Source organism: Polypterus senegalus, chromosome 9 (genome assembly GCF_016835505.1).
Source record: "Polypterus senegalus isolate Bchr_013 chromosome 9, ASM1683550v1, whole genome shotgun sequence".
NCBI classification, from domain to species: domain Eukaryota; kingdom Metazoa; phylum Chordata; class Cladistia; order Polypteriformes; family Polypteridae; genus Polypterus; species Polypterus senegalus.
Genome location: NC_053162.1, coordinates 78,403,402 through 78,423,727, shown reverse-complemented (window position 1 = coordinate 78,423,727; position 20,326 = coordinate 78,403,402).

Here is a 20,326-nt window from a genome sequence, read left to right as displayed (position 1 = left end):
ATTGTTCAGATATCAAAGTCTCCATGAAAGGGCAAGTCATAGCCCACCGTCTGAGTGTCATATGGAAGCTTATTATAGTACAGAGAAAAGAAAAAAATAGGGACACACTGAGGGGAAAAAAAAGCTCAAAATGTCAACTATAATCTCGAATTTTCCACTGTAATAGTTTATTTTGTCATTAAAGTAGAACGTCCTAAACTTAATCTTAAAATCGTTTACTAGTTTCTCAAATTCCATCATAACTAAAATAGCATGTTAAGTGCTTCGTATTCTATGTGTTCTGCTATCTAGTCTGTGTGTGAATCACTACTTATTTATTAAACATTCATTATTTTACAGCTCTCTGAACAATTTAAATGTTAAGATGTATGCTTGATATCATTTTCATGTTGAAATGAATTAAAGCATGTATTAAACATGGGGGCATGTTGGCACAGTGGTAACGATGAGCTGGTGGACTATCCACAGATTATTCCTTTCTCCTGCAAGATGCTTGCTGCACCATGCATGTCCCTCGATGAAATAATTTTTTGCAGCAGCACTCTCTCTCTCTCTCAAACGTACTAACTCCCAATTCCTGTCCTTTCCATTTCTTTCTCCAAGTAACCAATCGCCACACAATCAGCTCTTTAATAAATTTCAAGCTATCTGTAAGCTTATAACGCTGATTCTTCAAAACTATTAAGGAACATTAAAATATCTTCATAGTATATGTTTAATTATTCCATCCATCTGTCCGTCAGGGTCATGACAGTCCTGACAAGAATACAGCGTTAGCCAGGAACGATCCCTGAACGGGGCTCCAGATCATTGCTACCACTACACCTCCACATACAGTACTTGCATTTTTAATTATTAACAATATACATTATTTAGATGAAGTTAAAGCTTTATCTGTATAATGTAATCTATACTAATAAAAGGCAAAGCCCTCACTCACTCACTCACTCACTCACTGACTCACTCACTCACTGACTCATCACTAATTCTCCAACTTCCCGTGTGGGTGGAAGGCTGAAATTTGGCAGGTTCATTCCTTACAGCTTCCTTACAAAAGTTGGGCAGGTTTTATATCGAAATTCTACGCGTAATGGTCATAACTGGAAGCAGTTTTTCTCCATTTACTGTAATGGAGATGAGCTTCAACGCCGTGGGGGCGGAGTTTCGTGTGACATCATCACGCCTCTCACGTAATCACGCAGTACATAGAAAACCAGGAAGACCTAAAAAAAGCGCTGAAGAAAACATGCATTATATAATTGAGAAGGCAGCGAAACAATAAGAAGCGAGCGAGTGACATATACAACCATATTGATGAGTTCTGCTACTTCGGAAACAAAGCACGATGTAAACCTACACTTTAAATTAAGTTCATAGACAGGCTGCGCTGGCGTTTGTAATTTAGTGCCTGCCCATATAAGGCCGTCCATCAGCGCAATCCAATAGCAAACTCCCACTAAATATTCACGGGTTAAGGACTGTGCTTATGCAGAGGAAGATGAGATGGTCAGGGTGGTGTTTGGTACAAACTCAGCGAAACTGCGAGAGAAAGTTTTAAGTGCCAGGACTAAGGTAACATTAAATACAGCCATGGACATAGCAGGAAATGGCATCAGCACAGCTGAGAACCTTCGATGCATGTACACCGAGCAGCTCACGTGAACTGACGCAGTGCACTGATAAAAAGCAACAGTTCCAAAAAGCGCTGAACAAAAACCGAATTACACAATTGAAAAGGCAGCAAAAAATATGAAGCGTTTGATACATACAAGCATATTCATAAATCCAAAACAAAGCACACGTTGGAAAAAGTCAATGTCCCGCTAAAGGAAGACAGTGTAAAAAAAAAACCGTGCATGCAGTGTGTCAGGTCACAGATAAAGAAGAAGACGAGCTGTTTATTGATGCAGTAAGAAACGAATCGATGAATGAAACCTGTTATCTTTACAACGATTGACAAACACGGAATGTAACTTGAATACAACACATCCTACAAATACGAACCTGTTTGAAAGAAATAATGATAATCAAATCCTTGATGACAGCAACACTCAGTAACACTCACAAAACAAATACTGTATATTGACAGTCATGTTACGTTATTTTAAAATGTTCCCTTTTCTTTTTCTAGCTTTTTTAACACACTACTTCTCCGCTGCGATACGCGGGTATATATATATATACAGTGGTGTGAAAAACTATTTGCCCCCTTCCTGATTTCTTATTCTTTTGCATGTTTGTCACACAAAATGTTTCTGATCATCAAACACATTTAACCATTAGTCAAGTATAACACAAGTAAACACAAAATGCAGTTTTTAAATTATGGTTTTTATTATTTAGGGAGAAATAAAAATCCAAACCTACATGGCCCTGTGTGAAAAAATAATTGCCCCCTGAACCTAATAACTGGTTGGGCCACCCTTAGCAGCAATAACTTCAATCAAGCGTTTGCGATAACTTGCAATGAGTCTTTTACAGCGCTCTGGAGGAATTTTGGCCCACTCATCTTTGCAGAATTGTTGTAATTCAGCTTTATTTGAGGGTTTTCTAGCATGAACCGCCTTTTTAAGGTCATGCCGTAGCATCTCAATTGGATTCAGGTCAGGACTTTGACTAGATCACTCCAAAGTCTTCATTTTGTTTTTCTTCAGCCATTCAGAGGTGGATTTGCTGGTGTGTTTTGGGTCATTGTCCTGTTGCAGCACCCAAGATCGCTTCAGCTTGAGTTGACGAACAGATGGCCGGACATTCTCCTTCAGGATTTTTTGGTAGACAGTAGAATTCATGGTTCCTTCTATCACAGCAAGCCTTCCAGGTCCTGAAGCAGCAAAACATCCCCAGACCATCACACTACCACCACCATATTTTACTGTTGGTATGATGTTCTTTTCTGAAATGCTGTGTTCCTTTTACGCCAGATGTAACGGACATTTGCCTTCCAAAAAGTTCAACTTTTGTCTCATCAGTCCACAAGGTATTTTCCCAAAAGTCTTGGCAATCATTGAGATGTTTCTTAGCAAAATTGAGACGAGCCCTAATGTTCTTTGTGCTTAACAGTGGTTTGCGTCTTGGAAATCTGCCATGCAGACCATTTTTGCCCAGTCTCTTTCTTATGGTGGAGTCGTGAACACTGACCTTAATTGAGGCAAGTGAGGCCTGCAGTTCTTTAGACGCGTTGTCCTGGGGTCTTTTGTGACCTCTCGGATGAGTCGTCTCTGCGCTTTTGGGGTAATTTTGGTCGGCCGGCCACTCCTGGGAAGATTCACCACTGTTCCATGTTTTTGCCATTTATGGATAATGGCTCTCACTGTGGTTCGCTGGAGTCCCAAAGCTTTAGAAGTGGCTTTATAACCTTTACCAGACTGATAGATCTCAATTACTTCTGTTCTCATTTGTTCCTGAATTTCTTTGGATCTTGGCATGATGTCTAGCTTTTGAGGTGCTTTTGGTCTACTTCTCTGTGTCAGGCAGCTCCTATTTAAGTGATTTCTTGATTGAAACAGGTGTGGCAGTAATCAGGCCTGGGGTGGCTACGGAAATTGAACTCAGGTGTGATACACCACAGTTAGGTTATTTTTAACAAGGGGCAATTACCTTTTCACACAGGGCCATGTAGGTTTGGATTTTTTTTCTCCCTAAATAATAAAAACCATCATTTTAAAAACTGCATTTTGTGTTTACTTGTGTTATATTTGACTAATGGTTAAATGTGTTTGATGATCAGAAACATTTTGTGTGACAAACATGCAAAAGAATAAGAAATCAGGAAGGGGGCAAATAGTTTTTCACACCACTGTATATATGTATATATATAACCCGATCTACATACTCGAATAATTGATACTTTATTCGCCATCAATGATTGTTTTGGTAAAGCCATACTCAGTGTATTCATTAGATGAACGGTAAAAAAGTAAGAGCGAGGGAAGGATGACTTATTGAGGCATGCAGGCTGTAGTGCGCGTCAACTCTATCTGAATTGCGCGATCACATTTGAAAAAATATATCTTTTCAAGTTCTATTTAGTCCATATGTGTCAAACTCAAGGGCGCGGGCCACATCCGACCCGCGTGTAATTATATCCGCCCGAGATCATTTTATATACTGTATTATTGTTATTAAAGCCCGGGTATAGGAAGCGCTGGTAACACAATAAACTACAGATCCCATAATGCAGCGCTTCAGCTGCCTTGCGTACACTTACGAGTTAATCAAGTTATTGCGAAGCTAGCTCACACGATGCTGAAGAGAAAAGTTGATTCTGAAAATAGAGCCTTTAAAAACCGATGGGAGGCTGAGTATATGTTTACTAAACCCGTGTGTCTCATTTGTGGAGCTAATGTGGCTGTAATTACAGAATTTAATCTAAGGCGGCACTATGAGACAAAACATCAGGTTAACCTGAATGCAATGCAGAAGATACAGAAAGCAGCATAATTAAATAAGAATCTGACACTTCAGCGGACGTTTTAACCCGTGCACAATCACAAAGTGATTTCAAGTGAAGCTGCTTTTATGGGAGACACAAATGCACCAGTGCACCTTGCCTCACTTTCCCTGTTGCCAAGTAATGTTAAACCAAGTCGTCACTACGGTGTTCCCAAATCGCACTTTGCTGATAAACTGAGCGCACTGAGTTTGCACGGCGCTTTGGTGACTTTGAAGAACAAAAAAAGTCCGTCTACATGCGGCTCGAACCTTATGCATGTTTGGTAGCACATATCTGTGTGAGAAGCTCTTCTCAGTGATAAAGACTAACAAAACAGCACACAGGAGTCGCCTCACTGATGAGCACCTGCAATCCATCCTGAGAATCTCCACAACACAGAACCTCACACCAAACATAAACGAACCTGTGGCCAAAAAAAGATGCCAGGCGTCCAGCTCTAAAATGACATATGAGCAAAGACAACTGAATGATTTGATTTGTTATTGCTGAAAAGAACACATTTTATTTATATTTCTAGGTTTTGTTATGCAGCATGTTCATATTTGAATTTGTATCATTTTGACAGGATATATTTTTATGGAGAGCAAAATCTTTTGGGATATTTAAAATCTAAGTTTATTTTTATATAAAATTACATAAGAGTAAAGAAATGTGAATGTTTGTTCTTTTAACGTTTACTTTATTTCTAACTTGTATAATTTAGACAGGATAAATTTTTATGGAGAGCAAAATATTATAAGTTGTTTAAGGTTTGAGTTGATTTATTCACGAATAATATTCCTGTCTGTTTTTACCATTCCTACCAAACATATTTCTGTCGACTAAATAAAAATTCCTTCTATTTAAAATTTAAATAGAACTTGAACAAATCGATAGTTCATAATATCCACGCAGACTTGCACGTAAGAGCGGGAGTTATCCGTTTTAACAAGCAGCGTATTGCACTGATACGAAATAGCTGTGTGTGTATATATGTAGATATGTATGTATATGTATATATATATATATATGTTTATATATGTGTGTGTGTATGTATATATATATATGTATTTGTGTGTATATATGTGTGTGTATGTATGTATGTGTGTATGTATTTATGTGTGTGTGTGTGTGTGTGTGTAAATATATATATATATATATGACAACAACACTCATCACTCACAACAGTGACAAAACAATTACATTGACAATCATGTTACGTTATTTTCAAAATGTTTCCTTTTCTTTTTCATTGCTTCTTTAACACACTACTTCTCCGCTGCGAAGCGCGGGTATTTTGCTAGTATATATATATACTTTACTGCATTTCATCTTAAAAATGATATCAAGAGCTCCAAGAAGATAGCGCCTGGAAATCTAATTTGACTTAGAAGCCGGTTGTCATCATCTGCAAATACGGGATATCTTCTATTGAATTGAATTCTTTTATTGTTATTGTATGGTACAATGAGATTCAAAATGCAAATCCTCCATAAACTTATTTTCCTATAAAATGGTAAAATAACAACAACAACAATAATAATATGATAAAAAAACAATGCAAAATATACAATATGAAAGCATAACTGTCTCAGGTTGTGCAATATTACAACAGTTTACAGTGAGGTAATTGTACTCCTAAGTACAAAGTTCTACCGGGAGCACTTGATGGACTGATTGAGTGCATTTATAGGTCTGGGGATGAAATTGTTTTTGAACTGCAAGGTTTGTGCAGAAAAAGCTCTGAAGCATTTGCCGAATGGGAGAAGTTCAAACAGACTGTGTGCATGGCTGAGGCAGCGTGTGCTAGAAGTTGTACCCCAAGAATTCTCTCTGCTCTTGACACAATCTGCCATAGAGCTTTCTGATCAGCTGCTGTATAGCTGTGATTCCACACTGAGATACAGTGGGTTAAAATACTCTAAGTGGTGCACTGAGAATAACAACGCTAGAGCAGCTGTGTATTTGTAGTGGAGTAGTTTGGCCATTCCGTGCATTATTATATGGTTACAGGTTGATTACAATCAGATGCCTTAAACTAAAAAGCTATATGCGGTTAACTGCAGTGTATCGTGTCAGGGATGTGAATCTAAAAAATAAAGGGAAGCTATCCAGAAACAGTAGCACTGATTTGACGCTGGGTGCCACCAATTTGCAAAATTGAGCCGAAAACTTGTGTACGCTATTGTTTGAGCTGATGTGAAAATGTGTGTGGCTTTACACCAAGTTTATTTATTTTTTAGATTTTATTAAAATCACACAACATTCCATACAAATAAATAATTTTTAAACAAACATAAGATCGAAAACGTATCAACCCCCACCCCTGAGAAAGAGAGCTAAGCCAGCAGAGTAAAACTTAAAGCTAGTAAAAATAAGTAAGTAGATTCACTTATGAATTAATAAGTGAATAAAGATAAATGGAGAAGAAAAATCCTCAGTGTTTTAAAAGCTTATTCTAAAATGTTACTGATCAGATCCTGCCAGGTTTTGAAAAAGGTCTGCACAGATCCTCTAAGTGAGAATTTGATTTTTTCCAGTCTCAAATAATATAAAACATCAGTTACCCACTGACTTAAAAGAGGAGAGTTAGGATTCTTCCAGTTGAGCAAGACAAGTCTATGAGCCAATAGTGTAGTAAAGGTGATCACAGTTTGTTTGTTCTTCTCCACTTAAAGCCCATCTGGGAGTACACCATACACAGCTGTTAATGGGTTAGGAGGGATTGTGACACCAAGGCTGTCTGAAAGGCTTTTAAAGATTTTGGTCCAGAATGATGTTAATTTGGTGCAGGTCCAGAACATGTGACCCAGTGACAGTGGAACTTGACTGCAACATTCGCAGGTTGGATATTGTCCTGGAAACATTTTGGACAACTCTAAGCGAGACAGATGTGCTTGATAAATAATTTTGAGTTGAATAATTGTATGCTTTGCACATATGGAGCTCGAGTGAATTCTCTGCATTGCTACCTTCCACTCCTTTTCTGATATGTTGAGTGAGAGATCCTTTTCCAATGTCCTCTTGGATCTTTGAAAGGTAGGGACTGTAAAATGATTTTATACATTACAGAAATTCTGTTTGAGTCCTCAAGACTGATCAATATTTTTTCCGGCATAGAATTAGGTGGGAGGTGAGGAAAATTTGGCAGGTTCTGTTTAACAAAGTTTCTAATTTGAAGGTAGTGAAAGAAATGTGTTGCTGGAAAGTTAAATTTGGAGTGTAATTGTTCATAAGATGCAAAGACGTTGTCTATGTACAGATCTCTAAGTGATATAATCCCAAATGTTTTCCAGACATTAAAACTGCATATGTTTGACAGGGTGGAAGAAGGTGGTTCTTGTGCAGCGGTGCCACAGATAAAAGCTTCTCTATCTTAAAATGCTTCCTACATTGGTTCCATATTCTGAGTGAGTGAAGCACAATTGGGTTGTTAGTATATTGGTGATAACTTGCATTTATTGGGGTACAAAGCAAAGAATATAAAGAAGTACTGCAGGATTTTATTTCTATTGCAGACCAAGCCTGTGTATGTTCATCTATTTGTGTCCATGTCCAGGTTTTTATAGCTTGTATATTTGCTGCCCAGTAATAAAACTGAAAGTTAGGTAGAGCCATGCCACCTTCTGCCTTAGGTCTTTGTAGGGTCGCTCTTTGGATACGTGGATGTTTTGAATTCCAAATAAATGAGGTTATGGTTGAATCTAATTTCTTAAAAAATATTTATTGATGTATATTGGAATGTTTGAAATAAAAAGAGAAGCTTAGGAAGGATATTCATCTTAACAATGTTAATTCTTCCAGCTAAAGTGAGATGAAGGGTTGACCATCTATGCAAGTCTTACTTAATTTTTTCTATACAGACAGCAAAATTTTGTTGATAGAGAGCTTTATGTTTACTTGTGATATTTACCCCTAGGTATTTAAACTGATCTGCAATGATAAAAGGGAAGGTGTCCAATCTAATATTGTGTGCTTGAGAATTCACTGGAAAGAGCGCACTTTTAGTCAAATTAATTCTGAGACCAGAAATCTTTTGAAATTCTTTTAGTGCTGCTAGGACTGCAGGCACAGTATTTTGAGGGTCTGATATATACAGTACCATATCATCTGCCTATAGAGAAATTTTCTGTTGAAGTCCTGATAATCCCTTTATCTCATAAGCATTTCACAGTTAACTGCCAGTGGCTCGAAGGCAATCGCAAAAGGCAGTGGTGACAAGGGGCATCCTTGCGTGGTACCACGTTCTAGTTTAAAGTAGTCTGAATTAATGTTGTTAATACAAACTGAAGCTTCTGGATTTATATACAGTAGTTTGATCCATGCACAAATGTTCAAGCCAAACCCAAATTTCTCCAATGTAGTGAAAAGGTAGTTCCATTCAATCATATCAAATGCTTTTTCTGCATCCAGCGATAATAATATCTCTGGGGTGTTTCACTTTGCGGATGAATATATTATATTAAACAGCCATTGAAGATTGGAAGCTAAGTGTTGGCCTTTAATAAATCCAGTTTGATCTTGTGATATTACTGAAGGCAGCACTTTCTCCATCCTTCTAGCTAGGACTTTGGAGAGTATCTTAACATCATTATTCAGAAGTGAAATTGGTCTGTATGATGCACATTGTAATAAGTCCTTATTTTGTTTAGGAAAGACGGTGATTAATGCTTGGCAAAAGTTTGAGGTAAAATTAGATTGTCTCTAGGTTCTGTAAATGTTGCTAATAAGAGGGAGCTAGCTGAGTTGAGAACTTCTTATAAAAAATTGACAGGGTAGCCATCAGGGCCTGCTGCTTTCCCACTCTTAAGTGACTTTATAGCATATAGTATTTCTGATAGTGCCAATGGTTTATCCAATTCCTCTACACTAAGAGTATCTATTTGTGGTATCTGTAATGCATCCAGAAATGCATTAGATTGTGTCTTGTCTTCTTTAAACTCAGTAGAATATAAGGATTTATAGTAGTCTCTAAATGTGTGCATTATATTTTTATGGTCAATGATTTTGTCTCCGTTTGTGTTGGTGATTGCTGGGATTGCATTGCGAACTTCTTGCTTGTGGATTTGTTGAGCTAAGAGCTTATTAGCTTTCTCTCCATGTTCATAGTAATGATGTCTTGATTTAAAAATGAGTTGTTCAGTTTCTTTAGTTGTCAAGAGGTTGAGTTCTGAATGCAGAGCCTGCCTTTTCCTATGAAGAGCCTCACTTGGACACCTGGCATGTTCTTCATCTATTCTAGTAATTTTTGCTGATTAGCTTTCTTGGTTTCCAATTTATTTCTGTGGGAAAGATATGAGATAATCTGTCCTCTTAAGAAGGCCTTCAGGGTTTCCCAGAGTATTCCTGCAGAGACCTCTGAGGATGTATTTGTCTCTAGAATAAAACTGATTTGTTTGGATATAAATTCTGTACAGTTCTCGCTAGTAATAAAAGTGGATTATGACGCTATCTCTGAGATGAGTATGTGGGGCATAATGATTTTAGCTCCAAGATCAGAGGGGCATGGTCGGAAATAACAATAGTGTCGTACTTGCAAGATTTAATCGTAGGCAAGAAATTGTTATCTACAAAGAAATAATCAATTCTTGAGTAGCAATGATGCACTGGTGAGTAGAAGGAATATGTTCTTGAGTTTGGGTTTAGAAATCTCCAGGGGTCTGATAAGTTGTGGTCAGTTAAAACTGTGTAATTGTCTTTGCAGTGTTAGATGTCATCACCCCTGTGACAGGAGACCTATCTAAGAGTGGATTTAAAACACAATTAAAGTCCCCAGCCATTATAATTTTATGAGTGTTCACATTGGGAATGGATGCAAATACATTTTGTATGAAATTCCTATCATCCACATTGGGTGCATAAACATTTATCAAAATCACTTTACAGTTAAATAAATTACCCATGACAATCACATATCTACTTTCAGGATCAGATACTACATCTGATACTACAAATGAGACTGTTCTATGTATAAGAATTCCCACACCTCTAGTTTTCTTTGTAAAGCTGGAATGGAACATTTGGCCAGTCCAGTCTTTTGCAGCTGGAACTGATCCTTGCTTAATAAGTGGGTCTCCTGTAAAAATACTATTTTAGCGTTTAGACCTGTTAGGTGAGAGAATACTTTCTTTCTCTTTAATTCGTGATTCAGGCCTTTAATATTCCAGCTCACAAAGTTAACTGTCTGGTCATGGAGACATTGATTCTGAACTTTTGATGTCATTTTGTAGTCTTAACTGAAAATGAGACAGTTTTAACCTAAATTTCCAATTTTCCCAGGAGTTATTGCCATGAACCCTATAGTTACGTTGGCACTTATCATTATAAGGATTAAAAGGATAGATCAGAGATAGCTTGTTCTCTTTCCCTCCTCCCCTAGTCCCCACACTCCCCCATTTTGCCTCCCCAGTTGAGGCTGGACCTCACTTCACAAGTCCCAGTCCTCTGACATACCTAGAGACAGAGTATGTCCAAAACAAAACAAGTCCCCCAGCAGCAGCGTATAAGGATTAAAACTGAGATATCAATTGCCAATACAGTCCAAATACTATAAACATAAAATACAGTTTTTAACAGTCTTTAAATAGTAAGATAGTAAACCCAGGAAATGGTATTAAAAAGTGGCCCTGGATAAGCATAGCAAGCCCTAATACAATAATAACAGTAACAATAAACCAAGGGTATGATGTTAAACAGTCTTTTAGAAGAGTTAAAAAAAATAAAAATTCAAAAAAGCATATAATTATAAAAAGAAACAAACTGGCCGAGAAGGTAAAAGGATGTATAATTACGGTACCAGTATCATTGCAAGCGGATCAGCCTGCCGGTAAGATCTTCTTTGCGGCCATGACAGGGTGCAACTCACAATTGTATTTCAGAAGAGTGCTGGGCTCAGTTTTCTTAGTTCTTTTTCTGCTTCCTCCATAGTGGTAAAGATGTAATGCTAGCCTTGAATGCACACTTTCAGTTTTAGCAGGATACAAGAGGCTGTATCTGATCTCGGCTTTCTGTAAGCGTTGTTTAATGTTGTAAAAAGTGGCTCGTTTAGCAGTTGTTGAGGGTGAGAAATCAGGGAAGATACGAATGTGGTTATTTTCAAATATAATCTCATATTTCTGTCTGAGAAGTGACATTACATTAAATTTAGATTGTAATTTCTCGAAGCACACAACAAGTGTCCTAGGTTTAGAGGTATTTGATCCCCATATGAGGTAAGCTGCTGCTATCTCGGTGTCTGATTCAAAGTCCTCTCCAATTAATTTGGAGAACAGTGCAGCTACGAATTTTACTCGGTTTGGACTTTCATGATTCTCAGGTAGACCTTTGATTCTAATATTTTTCCTTCTGCATCCATCTTCCAGAGCAGCTAGTCTGTCTCTGAGTTTTTTGCATTCGGAATTTTGCTTTTCCGTCAGCGGTGGATGCCAAATGTTCCGCTGTTTCAATTCAAGTCGTGAATGTCTGCTTAACATCTTCCAGCTGATTGGCAAGTGCTCTCAGTTTATTCTCAAACTTAGGCGCATTTTCCTGAATGTGTTCCTTAATTTTTTCCAGCATACCTTTAAAGGCTGCCTCATAACGATTTATATAGAGTACATGTTTCTCCAAGTCTTTATTATCCTGCTGCAGTTTCTCGTTTGTCTTCTCGTTTGTCTTGAGCATACCATTTATTTCTTTCTTTATATCTTTCTTGAGCTCATTTATGGACGTGGCCATTGTAGTGATCATTACCTTCAGTTCAGACAGATCGTTTTGGCTTTCATGCTCTGCAGGTGAAGCGGCGAGCCCTATTATAGCCGATGCTCCTGGCTGGCGAGGAGTAGATGAAAGCGCGGCTTGCAAAGCCATTTCCAGTTTCAAGTGATCTTCTGGAATCGGTGAGCTATCGTGACCTGCATCACTTGCACATTTGCTCCCATTTTCGCACTCGATTGGAGACAATGCAGCGGAGCGGGGGTACTGGGAAGTCTATGCTTTCACCTGTTTGTTCCAGGTTAGTCTCTGAAAGGCTGTACCTTGAACTTGATCCCTGTCTAGGCTTGGATGTAGCTTTAGATTTTGTTTCTTTCTGAGCCCCTTTATTGCTGCTCATGTTCATACATGCTTGCATTATACTGTAATAGAACCTCCTCGGGTTGGGTAATTACAGGATACCTCAGGGTAATAAGAAATAAGAGAAAAAAATAACACTGATGTTAACAGAGATGTCAGTCTCCCATAACGGACGTAACTTTATGCTAGGTTTAGTTTTTATACATTGCGATGTGAGCATGGAAAGGGCGTAGGCAACATTTTTGTGTGTACGCACCATTTAAACAGGTCTGTGAGATCCGTTTTCAATGTTTACTTTAAAAAAAAAAAAAATAGTGCAAATTATTTTTTCAACCTGAGATTCAATGTACTTTTTTGAACAACATGTTAAGGGATGAATTTTTTTTTCTGAGTACATATTGTGATTCTCCCAAACACTTTTACCTTACATTGGTGGTTTTCAGGTCTGCTAATATTAGGAGTAATGCAGATGTGGAAACTATCTGCAAAACAATAATAACACCAATTTAGAGGCATTGTTTCCAAGTGTCCCTGACCCAATTCCCTCAGACCAATCATTTACATCACCATCAACCATGAACACCCCCACCAACTCCTTGATACCCATTCAACAAGTACCTTTCCCTTTCACACACAGTACCCCATTAGACCAGTCATTCTAATTTCTTTTCAAAATGCAACTGGGGAGGGACACAACAAAAATTAGATCATTGTATGTGGCTTCTTCCCATAAACCGACCAGTATGGCAAACAAAATCTGTGCCGCTAGTTTGATAAAGATATGACCAGGGACAATGTAAATGGCAGTTACTAATGTGAAAGACATCAGGACTTCTTTTGAACATTTTATTTCAAACACCATCCATGTCCTTGTAAAACTATCACAATATTTCCAGGACTGAGACACCAGACCGGCTCAGTGTCAGAGACACAGTCAAGCTGCAATCAGGTTCTCTGTGCTACAACCCTAGGAATCAAATTAGCACTTCCATTGATGAATATGATCTAGCTTAGAGAAATAGCAAATAGTAAATATATTCTATGTCTATATTGTTTGCAAGTGAACTAAAATCAACATCTACAAAGTAGTTTAACATAACATTTTATGTTTTCATTATTTTAATAACCCAATAATGTTTCTGGTGTAACAGATTTGTGAACATCAGCTTAGTAACAAAAATATGAACACCACAATGGCACATATCAGGTTCCCTTATTATTCATTTGCAAATGGGATAACCATGCTAAAAAGTCTCATTACGTTAGTTGGATTTGGCCACACAAGTATTTGGTTCCGTGGAAGAAAAGTGCGGCACATTTTCCGGTTGTTGTCACAACTCGAATATTTTTGTTTCTTAGTTATATTAAACTTGGACTGGTAATATATTTAGTGAAAGTGGTGAAAAATGAAAATGAAGGATTTCAGCATCTGAGACAGATGTTTCTAGAAGGATGGCATTTTTACTAATCCACAAATCAGACATGTCATCAATGAGAAGAAGTTCAAACCTCTACAAATGGTGACAGACAAATTTGCATGGAATGCATTTAGGGATGTTTTTTGAGAATTGTTGGCAACTATGTTTAGCACATTACCAACGAGAGTCATCATACAAGACCATGAAATGCAACATGTTGCTAAAGGTGCATTTTCTGCATTCACACAATGGGACTTGTTCGCAATAGGAAAATTTAACTTGGGATGCAGAAACAAACCAGACAAAATGCATGTAAGACATGTAGAGGACATGCAAACTCTGCATAACCGGGCCAGCAATAAAACTTAACTCCCTGGAACTATGAGGCAGCAGTAACACCATTCTTTCCCCCACCGTTTTTAGCCTTTATAAATGATTTTATTAACTTCAAAAATGAAACTTGGGCATTTTAAAAAAAAAATAAATAAAAAATGAAAAGATGAAGTACTGTCTTTGTCCAATGGGGGAATGAATGGGGACCGCAGGCTGTTACATTTTTTTGACACTCGTTGTGAATGAAACATCCAGTAACTGTGACTTGTAAGTTGTCATATGGAGGTTTATTTTAGAAATTGAAACTAATGAGGCAGAAGAGATAAAGAAAAATGTGCCCATTTTACATGATGAAAGCTTTTATTTCCTATAGCGAGTGTAAGAATATTATGTTGCCTTTCTATAATGACAGCCACGATATGGTGCTGTAGTACAAATGTTGGCTTGTATTTTACTTTGTGCACACAGGCAGATTAAGTGATTCACTCAATCAAACTATGATTCAAAAACTGGGATGAAACCAACACCCTTATGGCATACAGTCAATATAACATGCTGTGGCAAGCAGCATTGGTACCCGGATTAATTCAGTTCAGTAAATTTGGTTTAAGAAGACTGGTACAAATCCCATTTCATTAACATTTATGATAAGAAATGTTCAAGGATGCCTATTGTCCTCAAAACTTACTGAAAGCAAAGTCTCTGTGGTCCCAGCCAGCCCAAAGTGTACTTTGCTAACTGTAATCGATCTCACTGTGTCAGAATGAGCTGATTTACAATAAATTCACCTCAACTGAACAGAAAATTTTTAGCAGCCTCGTTTCTGAGAACTTCGTGTGATGTTAGCTTACTATTTAAAAAGATAGCTTAAAATCCTTTTACCCGAGGATTTCTCTGTTCTTTTCACCCATCCATCTATTCACTGAAACCACTGCTTTTCTTTTGAGCATTACAGGAAACTGAAGGTCATTACAGCGGCATTAGGTGAAAGGCAGAAACAAGCCTTGGACTGGCTTCCTAGCCCACAACAGGGCATATTCACACAGATCCAGTCAAGCTAAATGGTCATCATGCTTAAAGCTTTCTGGATAACCGCTAATATTTGAAAACATGCACATGTTAATTCCTTAGTAAGTCGGAAAATGTGCTTTCATAGCTGTGGACCTGGGCCACCTCGAGCCCACTTTGTGACTGTGCAAGCTGATTTGCTCGGATGGTATCACCCTGGATAACAACTGGGATGTAATTCAAATAGCTGAGGAAGCTGTTTTGACAAAAGGTGCTTCGTTATCTGAAGTTCAAAATCAGAAATTTTTAGACTAGTGGAAGAAAATTCAGAAATGTATACTCGACGTATATCTGATAAAAGGCAGATTATGATTAGTTGTGCTCTTTAAGAAGGCAGCAAACTAAGAGTATTATGCTTTAAAATGTCTATAAAGCCATGTGATTCACTAGCTCATGAGGAATCACCCTTAAATGCTTTGGTTGGGGGAATCCAATGCATTAATAACAATTATTGGCTTTTTTTAAGTTGCCAGACACCTTAAGTGTTGTGTATTGACTAGATAGCTGTGGAGAATGTTCCTATTGATCTATGGGTGGCAGGAAGAAATGGTCTCCACTTTCAATAAAGTGCAGATTAAGTCTTGCATGTGGTGTGAGGATATACTTCTCAATACCATCCCAGCAGTTAAATAAGCTGTTGAAATTCAACTTAGTCCATTTGGAAAGATGCAAGGTTGACACCGTCACAGGCCGGAAACTGGACAGAAAGAACAAAACTGTTATCAAAGCTTAAACAGTAAATAATCTGAGCCCACCAAACAAAACAAGATAAAGTTTTGATTGACATTTAAAGTAAGCTGTTTGAGTGAAAGATTTGTAAGCTAAAAATATATATTATGGACTTATTAAATATGACAGGCTGTCAGACTGGGATTCTATACTTGCTCTGACTCGGTGTATGAAGCTATGTCTGAGCTAACTGGGTTTTCTAAATTGATTAAGCCATATTTTACAAGTATGTATGTAGGTATTGTGGAGGATGGCCGGCCGTTTATCCTGGCCAATACCCCCAAGCTGCCAGGTGGAGCCCTCCTTGCAACATGGAGGTCCCCAGAAGACCAGCAGGGCATCATGGACAATGGAGTTTTTATGCACAGCCCTGCTGGATGCCATGGGGGCCACAAGAGGGAGCTGCAGGGAGGACCGAAGATTTCTTTGTGTCCTATGACCCGGAAGTTCGTCATAGGAAGAGCGATGGGTTTCCGGGTTGAAGAAAAGAACTTTTACCTGACCCGGAAGTGATTTAGAATCACATGGACTGGGGATTGGGAACACTTCCGGGTCAGGAGATATAAAAGGACTGTGGGAGCTCCCAGACGGCGAGCTGAGCTGGGTGGAAGGGTGGCAACGCGTCTGGGAGTCGGAGGATTGGTTTATTGTGTTTCTTAGTGATTATTTGTGATTTGTATGAGTATTGTGGAGGAGAGGGTGCTTTGTGCACTGTGGCGATTTAAATAAAGTCATCATTTGGACTCTTACTGTATCTGGTGTCTGGAGTCGAGGCAGGGGTTCAAGGGAGCGAGAGCGCCCCCTATCTACCACAGTGGCGTAGCCGGCAGGATACTCCAGCATCTATTGCGGAGGACCTGTACTCAGAATTTCTGTGGGCAGTTAACCCTGAACAGACAACAGCGCCGCAATCACCACAACATCGCTGAAACCCGAAAAAACTGAGTCCAAAATGGGGAAGAGGAAGGGCAAGCAAAGCGACAATGCCAGCGGGAGTGCCTTAGGTGCAATGGCCGACACTCGGGAGGAGTCAAGGAGCGGCCTTATAAGTCCGGAGAAACCTCCAGGAAGCAACGATCAATCTGAGGTACGCGGCGGGAACAACATTAAAAATCCTTTTATTACTCACTTTGTCCCATGCATGTACCTCGGAGATGATCACCTGGAGGCTCCGAGGGAAAAAGGAGACTGCCCTGAAGACGACGGCTTGCTCCTGTCGAAGCCAGAGCGCCTAGGATTCGACTTCCGCATGACGGTAGCCGAGGAGGGACATGGCAACAAACCCGATGCTTGCTAGGAAGGAGGAGGAGCTGAGCTGGGTGGAAGGGTGGCAACGCATCTGGGAGCTGGAGGATTGATTTATATGAGTATTGTGTTGGAGAGTGTGCTTTGTGAACTGTGGAGATTAAATAAAGTCAATTTGAGGACTTTTGCCTGGTGTTTGGAGTCGTGGACAGGGGTTCAAGGGAACGAGAGCGCCCCCTATCTACCACAGTATATAGACATACTCAATTTATCAAGAAAAACACATTTTCTTTACTCTTTTCATAATACTGGTAGTTCTGTATATTCAAGTAATATACACAATCACTACAAATGGCAATATTCAAATTAAACCTCCATCCTTTATTCCCAAAACAGGACGAATATACCTGGGAACATTGGTTAGTGGTAATAGGCAAACTCAAACCCCCTGTTTAAATTTCAATAAAACACTCTCATTGCCAACAGCTAAAAATCAAAATTAAACACAACTGTTTGAAACGCAACATGAAAGAAATGATAATTAACAGTCTAATTTTAGGTGCAGCGCTGCAGAGCCTCCTGGGATGTCACTGCCATCCGTCGCTTATATATACTGTATATACATATACATACATACATAAACACATATATACTGTACATACAAGAAAACAAATGGATGTATGCATCCGTTGGGATGGGGTTCACTATACAAAGGTGCTATAGTGTAAAGTGAGAAGTACAGCTTTCTGAAATTTCACTTTGTTTTTTTATTGTGCCTTTCATATCTACCTGCTTATCTTATGGGTGGTGCTTCTATCTATCTGTCTATCTATCTATGAATTGCTTTGCCATGACCAAGACGAAAGATAAGCCCTAAATGCTTCCTAAAGCAAAGATCATTATAATTATTTATGAGGTAAAATGCTTTAGTAAATTTTCAAACAGCCTGTCATTCTCATAAATCATATGTCTCAGGCAAAGCATTTGGCATTAAAATACAAAATCAAGGACCAGCAGGATGAAGTAGACTTTGTCCACAATGTTGTTATTTTAATAGTATGTTCCCACCCAACATTGCATCATCATAAAGCACCCTTAAAGAGTTGGCTTTAAACTACCAGACTGTAGGGTTCAGGTCCAGTGTCAGCGTCAATCATTAACCACCCTGTTCTTCAGGTACTTGATGAGGTTTATGTAAAGGAACTTGGAAAGGGTTCACCATAAAAGACAAAAAATTATTAATAGCATGTGGAGTTTTTTTGTTTAATAAAAAAGAATAAATAAAAAGAAAACACAATAATTTAATATAAAACAAATAAGGACATGTCACAGTTGAAGAAAGGAACAGAGCTTTCATTTTCACTAATGCATCTAGGGCAGGTATTGGCAGCCATTTAACATCTTTTTTGTTGATTAGACTGTCATATCTTATAATTTTTTTCAGTTCTAAATTGTCAGGTTTATGGAGGTTAACAAAGTACAGAATTCTACTATTTATTTTAAATAAAACATGTATTTGGTACTTATCTCTAAAGTGCCCAAACTTTAAAATAGTAATAAGATTCTCAAATTTGTCAGTTCAGGGTTGTGGGGCATTGAAGCTTAACCCAGCGGCAAGAGGTGCATGACAGGAGCCAATCATGGATGAGGCACCAATCCATTGTGTCACCCTCACATGTGCACAAGGTTAGTTTAGACTCAACATTTAACCTGAGTTGTTAAGAATATTGCATTGGACGAATGTGCATATACCACACAGACCATGATTAGGCATTAGATTTGAATGTAGGACCCTAAATTTTGTGAGGTGGCAGCTTTGTGCCACCCCACCTTACATATGAAGTACATACAGTCATTTTGGCTGTTTGGAGGTTGCATGATTGCCACATCCTTGCATGAGATTCCTTACAGAGTCCAAAAATGTATGTTATACCACAAATAAAGCTGGTATAGGTGAGTTTGGGTATGTGCATATAATGTATACTGTAATAAAATCTATGGTTGGTTTTTAGATTTGTACCCAACAAACTTCAAAAATGGAGGGGTTGGGTGCATATCAAGGATCCTCCACAGGCTGCCAACCTGTGATCTAGAGCCTCAGAGCCAGTTCTGTTACAAAGCACATTGCTTCTGGAAATTGTGCAAATCATTGATTTGAGTTCAGCATACACAATAAAAAACAAAACCATGAACACAGCAAGACTCTTTTGCTGTTTACAAACTTAAGAAGGTGATTTACACATTTTCACCCATATGTGACAAATCATTTCAAACATTGTGCATAAAAAAAAAAACAACCGATCAAGAACTAAGATACACAAGAGTCGCACATTCATGTTGCAGTTATTATTGTCCAACATTTTCATGCTTCCAGTACACCCAAAAATTCACAGAAGAAGAAATATTGCTGTAGTAATACATAATAATAAAGTTATCCTCAAGGCACTTGCAATCTGGAAATGCTTTTAATCTATGCAAGGCCTCTTTTGGGTATTGGATCAGCAGAAAAATCAGGCTTACATTCCATATTACGAGTAGGGATATAAACAATAAAAAAAGAAAGAAACTTCCATTTGTATTGTTAAAATATTTCAAAAAAGAGCTTTTTTGACAGAAACTGCTAGATTGTCTTGTAACAAGCAACATAAATATTGGACAGACTGTAGAGGTGGTGAGTACAAAGTGCATGTTGTTTTTCATTACCTGAAACAGATGGGTATACCTACTAAAACATTTATAGGATAAACAGCCAGATACTTTTGTTAATTTTTGTTAATTTAATGTGCCAATATACAGAAAAACTGATAAAGAAAAGTAGATCCAAAATACAATATAAAACAATCAGTACAGAAACAAATCACTTGAAATTAAATAATTAACAATTATCTATTTAAAAAAAAATCTTCTGTCTGATTGTACTGTACATTTTTCAAGTATTAACAAAAAATTGTAATTACATAAAATATCCTATTTACAAATATATAAAAAGTAATTAGAGATATCAAATAGTGCTTTTTAAGTAGACAAATGCAGTCCACCTCTCTTCAAG